The sequence below is a fragment of the Mya arenaria genome, chromosome 9 (genome assembly GCF_026914265.1).
Source record: "Mya arenaria isolate MELC-2E11 chromosome 9, ASM2691426v1".
NCBI classification, from domain to species: Eukaryota; Metazoa; Mollusca; class Bivalvia; order Myida; family Myidae; genus Mya; species Mya arenaria.
In genome coordinates this window covers 43,334,929-43,343,620 of record NC_069130.1, presented here as the reverse complement: position 1 = coordinate 43,343,620, position 8,692 = coordinate 43,334,929, and the positions used below count along the sequence as shown (strand labels likewise).

General features: G+C 35.0%; 1 pseudogene; it reads left to right on the top strand.

Annotated features, from left to right (window-relative positions):
- Positions 1-1,208: 1,208 nt before the first annotated feature.
- Positions 1,209-8,692, top strand: part of LOC128246057 (protein usf-like) — a 10,236-nt pseudogene continuing 2,752 nt past the window's right edge.

The window sequence follows — 8,692 nt, the reverse complement described above, 5'->3', positions numbered from 1 at the left end:
TAGTTATCTCTTCTAAGTTGATGCCCGCTCCGATAAGACTAATCAATCTTTATTATTATGTTTACTTGTGATCATAGACACTTTTTAATTAATATTGAGGCATTAATTAAGTGTGAGGTTGTTTACTACACAATTGGTTTAAAGTCCTATTGGCCTTGTTTTATAGGCTTACATAGCGTATTTTGATAAGCACAATTTTGTACTTAAACTGATTTTTATGGAATAAAAATCATTGTATCGTGATTATTAGACATACAAGTTCAATAAAATGTCTAAGTGTTTATAAAGAAGTTATATTAGATAAGTTATCGGAGAATAAACACAGTGACCTTAGATTAATTATGTTATAAGAGACTTAAATAGTTTCGAGAAATCGGCCCCAAGTGAAGTCCTACTCCGTTGACCGTTCCCATGCAACAACCTTGGCTGGTATTCAATATTGGTCTTAATTGGATCTAAGAACGATGTAGCTAATCGGATTACTTGTTAGTACTATGAATAAAGTCAATTATGTATGACCATAAGATTCACTTATTAATAAGTTGAACATTGATTATAAGCCACCCCTAATTACTACTGGGTATTTATAAAGCCTTTCTTTTATTGTTTGTCGACGTCGTGTGTCTCTCGTTTAGTTCCTGGTACAACTTCTCTTTGAGCCTCAAGACAGGTTCTATAGGGATCTTTTTGACTACACTAATTGTCCCTGTAGTTTAAAAGCACAATCAAAGTACTTGAAGCACTCAAGGGACGTATTGCCAGTTAACACTGTTCTTAACCATGTTGCTCGGTAAGACAGATTGAAATGTCGAGAGTAAACGAGTACAAAACTTCCTCAAATTTTGGTACGATTATTATGGCACGAAACGACCAAGTTCCGCGAACAAATTTATTTCACTCTTAAACATTTTTTTACGCTTAAAATCGAACTAAAAACATTGCCACTATCTTATGTTATTCATATAGATTGTAAACATAACTGCTCATGACTATGTTTTCGTCCGCCGTATGGAACTCTTTTCTTTGCGGAGTATTATTGCGGTTGCCAAAAATAGAAACATCTGACCTTTACGTTAACTGCACGGCCGTGGTAAACACTCACTAAGCTAACATTGGTATTATTCAATATTAAAGTAACAAAGCAATCATTCTATTTTGCCCAGTAGTTCAGACGCCTTCGCAAAGATAGCGTGCACGTGCAAAAGGTGATGACGTCAGTCAATATTACTTCCACCCACCCGGCAGGGACGTTACCCGGCGTGATTCATGGGAACCCGGCTACCAGCCACATGGGGCTTATCGTTTTACAGGTACTGCCGGAATAACGAGGCAATAACATTCATTACTTTGTCTTTCTTGCATTCAAAGCAGCAACAAATGATAAAACACAATGACTGCACGATACACATGGATAGTTCCTCTTCGGGTTATCTTTATTTATTTATAGGCATTGTGCCTAGAACAAACAACGATATCCGAAAGCGTCCGTAACGAAGTCACGACCATGTTTGCCGAGAGTATTAAATCGGAAATAAGTGATAATTCACATGATGGCGATAGGTTAACACTTTTTATTTCAAAATCACGGAGATGAACCTCAAATTTGAATGTAATGACGTTTAAAAGCAGTTCAAACAGTGCATCCAAAACAGGCCTGAAAACGTTTTCTTGAATACCGGGCGTGTGTTTCTGGCAAGTGACCAGTGCTAGAAAGAACCGTTGTACTTCCCCCATGTAAGATGTATCAAGCGCTACAACGTGCCACTTCTTATTTATTTCTAGCCAAGCCTGGTTACCGGCTTTCGAGCTTGTCCGCGGGTTGGGTTTTTTCCAACCGGACCGAAAGCACATAATAGATTCAGGACTTAAATAGTTGAAAACGCTAAAATACTAAATGACTGGTGGGTCCTAAATGATTTACAGTGATCAACTATCGTGTTATTTGGTAGCAATACCGTGTTTCTGCACCTTTCTTTCAAATTAAGCACGGAATCTTTCATAAGCACCATTGCTTTCGATATTTACTCATTCGTTTCCGTAAGTTTAAACAATTGTTAAAACTGTGGTACATGATATTTGGGATTAAGATTGCATCCCTAATCAAACAAGTTGATAGTTCCGAACTCAATAACAGCATATATTGCTTGTAAGGAATGGTGGGGAGTGAACGAACAAATCGTTAGAACTGGTCGTGAGTTGGCGAAATGGACGGATTCGCTACTCTGGTTCCCGATCTATATCGCGGGAAGATCACAAAGGACTATGAAGAGGCCGGTCACCTGATGAGCGGGCTGGATTGGCCTGGAGCCGTTGAGGACATCCGAGCTGCCGCCTGCTTTCTTATGGGCAAAGGATGCAGAAAGGTTTGTTTCGCTTTTAATTAAACTTATATAAGGCAGATAGAAAATCAAAGCGCTGAAAGCGCTGCAAGACTGTCGGTGACGTAACTGAAGCAAGCAAACACTACCGCAAAGTTCTTTCAAATGAAACGTGATCAAATGATTTCATACAAATGATGAACACTCTTTAAGGTAGATGAAGAAGGATAAATGTGATTATAATAAGCACAAATATATTGGCCCTACTTAATCATGTATCCAATGGCCTACAAGATTCTTAATTCAAATTTCCTAATTTTGAACCGCTTTAAATTAGTTAAATGCATATTCATTATGTTAAAATTGCTTCAATTTATGACGTCGCTTATAACAGTTTCAGTAAGCAATTACATTTCTTCATTTCATTAGGGTCTGTTGAAGCCAATGTCTTTAAAATGCAAATACAATACAAACTATACCCAAGATTCAAGGGACATAATAAAAATATAACTTTAAAATGATGCTCTTTCAAGCCTAAAAATGCCTCCCAGAACTTCTATCAACAGAGTCCACATATCTACAAAATTTGTGCTCGAGTTTCTTTGATATAAAAGTGAAAACAAATCTGCATGGTGCTGTGGCATCATACCATGAAAAAAACTAATATCTTTAAAATTTGTTTTCTATTTTGTTTTTATTATACAAGTGTTAATAAATCTGCATGGTGCTGAAGAAAAAAAACTAATGTCTTAAATTTCAAACCTACAGCATTAATTAGCGCCATGTTGTCAAGAATATCTGGACAATTGAATGAAATATGCATGGACCGAAATGACAGCTGGTTTTTCATTGACAAAAGATGCCTTTGAGGCAGTTTTAAGATTATGCTATTCAAAGTATGAGGGTAGTTGGTACAGTTTTCACTCATATTCAGATGATGGCTGATATTTGCTGATAAACATGTATCCTCTTAGCAGCAGGGAATAAGTAAATGACATAGTTTTAATGACCAATATTGGAGTTGTGACCTTGACCTCCAAATCCAAAGGGGTCATCTGCTGGTCACCCCAAACCTAAATTTCAAGTTTGAAGGCCATGGGTGCAGACTTTGTCGAGTTGTCACACAGGCAAGCTTTTTGCGTTCAATGGTTTGTGACAAATCAATAGGGCTCACCTACTAGTCAGGCCCAACCCCAAAGTCAAGTTGTTCAAGGGCCATGGTTGCAGGCTTTGTCCAGTCATTATTAGTACAACCTTTTAGCATTCAAGGTCACTGTGACCTTGACTTTTGACCCAATGACCCCTTAAATCAATAGGATCTTCTAATAGTCAGACTTAGCCTCCATGTTGAGTTTGAGGGCCATAGGTGCAGGCATTGTCAACTTATCAGTCAGATGTATGGTTTGACACCTTCCTGTTCAAGGTCACTGTGACCTTTGACCATATTACCCCTAAAATCAAAAGGGGTCATCTACTGGTTAAACCAAACTTTCATGTCAAGTTTGACAATAGGTCTAGGAATTGTAGAGTTATCACCCGCAAAAGCTTTGGTCTACTGTCAGACAGACGAACGTAGCGGCCAACATGTGCAAAGCAATATACTCCTCTTCTTTGAAAGGGGCATAATAAATTGAAATTGATTAAATATTTTTGTTTATTATTTTAATTAACTTAAACTACATACAACAAGTATCATTTTGATATTTTCGAATGCTCATTTGGGCATGTACATGGGTTTTGATCTGACTATGAACATGAAACTACATAGTGATGTTCCCTCCTATCAATTCTAAATTTAAATAACCATGAGAAAAAAGAATGTTTTCACTGCACCATGAATAAATATGTCAAACAAAATAAATGTCAAGTTATTCAAGATTAATTTAACACTGTTCTTTTGATGATTTCCGTGCATTCCTGACTGCAGGTTTTTCCCATTTTCCCACACAGTTATTTCATATTGGCCTTACAAGGTCAGATCTTGAGTTGGGTCTTCATTGCTGGACACTATCTCTTTATCTCCACAGAAAACACACTGGTGCAAGTTTCACTGCAACAACTGCAAAAAAAGTTATATTATATTCTAACTGAACTCTGCATCAATATTCAATTATTTTTTATTGGATTTAGGAAATGTCTTTGTTTTAAAGGGTTCATATAAATTAATGCATTTTTATCAATTTAATGCATTATCATGCTGGACTCTTTGACATTGATGGTTAAAATAAAGAAGGCATATGATTTGTGTACAGATTAAACATTATTAATTATAAATGTGTTCTTTAATTAATAGACAATTGGCAACAATTTTCCCGGTTAAAAAAACTTACATTTGTATATCAGCAGATTAATCATTTGCATTTCTTTTGCTTTGATCATTTAAGTCAAATGAGTTAGACATGATAATGCATTAAAATAAGAAATATATTTTTGGGCATCAATCTATAGTGTGTGCCTTCAATCTAGAAATAAATTTCTTCTCAACAGATGCTAAATTATAAAAAAATATATAAACCAAGATTTTGATTATGACATACCTGCATAGTTAGTGGTCTCCATAACTGCTCAGAAATGCTCCCTATGACAAACTAAGTGCTGGTGTATGGCTGGGTAATAGTGCTGCTCCAACAACCAATAGCGCAATTCTTCCTACAGGTGGACCAGCTCCTCAATATGGTTTCTGTCATGGCAGTGATAACAGTACGTAACATGCCCTTTTCTACTTTCCAGAGAATGAATCTTCCAATCTAAATTACAAATTTAAGAACAAATATATACATATGCACATGTAATGTTGTTAAAAACAAACCCTTTACGGTAGATGCCACAAAACTATAAGATTTTAGGTGAAAATTGAGCCAAATCAAAACATTTAGTCATTTAAAGCTGCACTCTCACAGATTTACTGTTTTTTCAACTTTTGTATTTTTTGTCTTGGAATGACCTATTTTTTTGCTAAAATATCTGCAAACCAGTGATATAAGACTACTGACAAAATATTAGATTGCAGACTTCCATATTTCAGGTCGAAAACAAAGGTTTTATGGCTTAAAGCGTTACTAACGGTTTAAGAAAAATGCATAAAACATTTTGAACTTAAATATAAACATTTTCTGACAAATTTATTGTCAGCAATCTTATATGAATGGTTAACATGCATTTTCACATAAATTGGCCCGTTCCAAGACAAAAAATAAATAAAGTAATCAAAACGTTCAATCTGTAAGAGTGCTGCACTCTCAGTCACAGATTGAAGGTTTTGACAACTTCTTTTACTTTTTGGCTTGGAATAAGCTAATGAAAAGCAGTATGAAAACTGATGAAATAAGACTGCTGACAAAAGATAAGATCATGTTTTTTATATTTACATTTGTAACTATTGGTTTTATGGTTAAAAGCATTACTAACGCTTTACTAATAATGAGATTTTTGGCATAGAACATCATCTTTTGACCGTATTAAAATAAGAAAACAGCGTTCCAATATTTTCAGTTGTCTTTTTTGACTGAATTAATATAAGAAAGCAGCGATCCCCTTTTTCCAGTTGTCTGTTATGTCCAGTGTTCAGAAATTCGCATAAAATAATTCATTACAAGACCAAGAAATAAAAAAAGAGTTGGTAAAACAGACAATCTGTGAGAGTGCAGCTTAAACATTATGATATGCATTATCAGCCAAGTGCAGACCTACTCACATCCTGGCTACACAACCAGTACATTCATCAGCTTTACTGATTCGAACCAGGCACATTTATATTGGTAGACTAGCATTTTACCATTCTGTGCTGGCCAGTAAAGTTCTCATTTGAATTAGAATTCAAAATGTATATACCTTTGTTCATTTTTTTTGCCAACTCTGTTTCAACTGAACTTCCTAAATGAATGAGATGTTTCAAAAAATAATTACAATATCTCAGTAAATACCTGCATTTATGTGTTTCTTGTGCAATCTGTCAGCTTTGGTAGGCTCAGGTTTCATTTTGTCCACCTCAATACTTGAAATCTTCTAGTCTGATGTACTGCCATCCAATTTTTAAGTCAGGTCAGGCAGCCATTTCAGCTTTGTTCCAGTTGATTGTATCAGATGATGTTAACAAAACTAGTCTTGTATCCAGGCACTTCTCAATCTGAAAGTTTACAAAAGAACATGGCCTGTAATATTTAATTAAAAAAATCATAATTGTTTACTCATGGATGATGGGTTCTAAAGTAAACCTTTGAGAAAAGATGCTACTGGTATGGTGCTTGAACCTACGACCATGAGAACACTTGCATGGAGATCTGTCAAACTGAGCTAACTGGGTAACTGATTTTTAGGCAGCTCCCAGCTTGGCTCTACAATTGACAGGTGCATTATACATTATAGAGACAATAAATCAAACACTTGAAGCACTAGTCCAAATAATAGTAACTTAACTGATCTTTCTACAAATTTTGAAATGGCATATCCTTCACACACATTTTTTTTGTACCAAAAGTGGGTAGCTATTCCGATTGGGATTCCGGGTCAGATAATTATATATATCTAATATATGAGTTATGTACACAAAAAATAAAAGCTGACGAATTATTATGAGTTTGATGAGTGTTTTTCTTCATTTCATACTGTCAAAACATAATGATATAAACTGTTATACATGAAGATCACCTGCAAGGCTGCGGTGCATAGATTTACATAGATGTAAAATGGTTGTGTTTAAATGCATTAAATGCTTGTTTTGTGAAAAAAATCTTTGCACTTACATGGTAATAACTAAAATACGAAAATAAACCTTTAATATCTATTTCAAACATATAATACTTATCTAACTATGATTTCAATATCTTTCAACCCCCACCCTGTTTTGCACAAACCCGATTAGACGTAAGGGATTGGAAGAATCCCATATAACACGTCTATTTTTTTAGACTATTGAAGCACATATGTTCTTTTTTGATGGTTGAGACGACGTTTTTTTAATCGTAAAAAGAGTCCGTCAACGTACAAATATTTAGACTAAGAGATGTAGATCAGCTAGATGTACCTTCTAGTCCAAATAATTGTACGTTGACAGATTTTTTTACGATTTTTGATACAGCAAATCCTTCACGTACAAATTGTTTTGTACGAAAAGTGGGTAGTTATTCCGATCGGGATTCCGGGTTAAAGCATATTGCATCTATAACCTATAACATATCATAAAAACAAGAAATATTACCAGATAATGTTATTTTATATAAATTCTGTAACCAAAAAGTAATATCAAGCAAATAATTATGAGTTTGATGGTTTTTTCTTCATTTCATTCTGTCAAAACATAACAATATATACATGAAGGGCACGTGCAAGGCTGCAGTTCACAATTTTACAACAATCGGAACATTTCGGCCATCAATTGTATCAACTCGCCATCTTCGGTAAGCTTCGAGATAGTCAATCCCTGTTGGATACTGGCTGAGGTATTCAGATTGTTCGGCCAAGGCCGACAGGTTACAATGTGTTATCTCGAAGCTTGTCGGAGGTGGCCGAATTATTACGATTGGATCAAGTTGTTCCACTTGGCATAATTGTTGTCTGTGTCAGTCAACTTTCCTTTTAATGAAAAGGTAAATAATGTGTTTTAATGCATTAAATGCTTGTTTTTTTTTTGCAAAATAGCTTTGCACTTCCATGGTAAAATATGAATATTAATCTTTACTTTATTATCCATTTCAACCATAAAATACTTCACGTAATACAATTTCAATATTTTTCAAACACCCCCGCTTTTTGCACAAAACCTTTTAGACTGTAGGGATTGGAAGAATCCCGTATAACACGTCTATTATTTCAGACTAATGTACATGTACCTTGCGGTCCATAGAATTACCGGAATCCCCTTATTACCGGAATCCACCGGAATCCACCGGAATCTACCACAATCTGATTAAATTATACTTAAATGTTGTTTGGGGATGTTTTTAAGCTTTAATATATGTAATGTACTAAGAGGTGCACCTTTATAATCATATTTCCATATACAGAAAGTGACAAGGATTCCGGTAGTTTGCAGGTCGGATTGCCGATTATAATGATTTGACCAAGCTACCGGAATCCCCTGAGAAATAATAATTAAACTATACTTAAATGTTGTTTGGGGATGTTTTTAAGCTTTAATATATGTAATGTACTAAGAGGTGCACCTTTATAATCATATTTCCATATACAGAAAGTGACAAGGATTCCGGTAGTTTGCAGGTCGGATTGCCGATTATAATGATTTGACCAAGCTACCGGAATCCCCTGAGAAATAATAATTAAACTATACTTAAATGTTGTTTGGGGTGTTTTTAAGCTTTAATATATGTTATGTACTAAGAGGTATACCTTTATAATCATATTTCCATATACAGAAA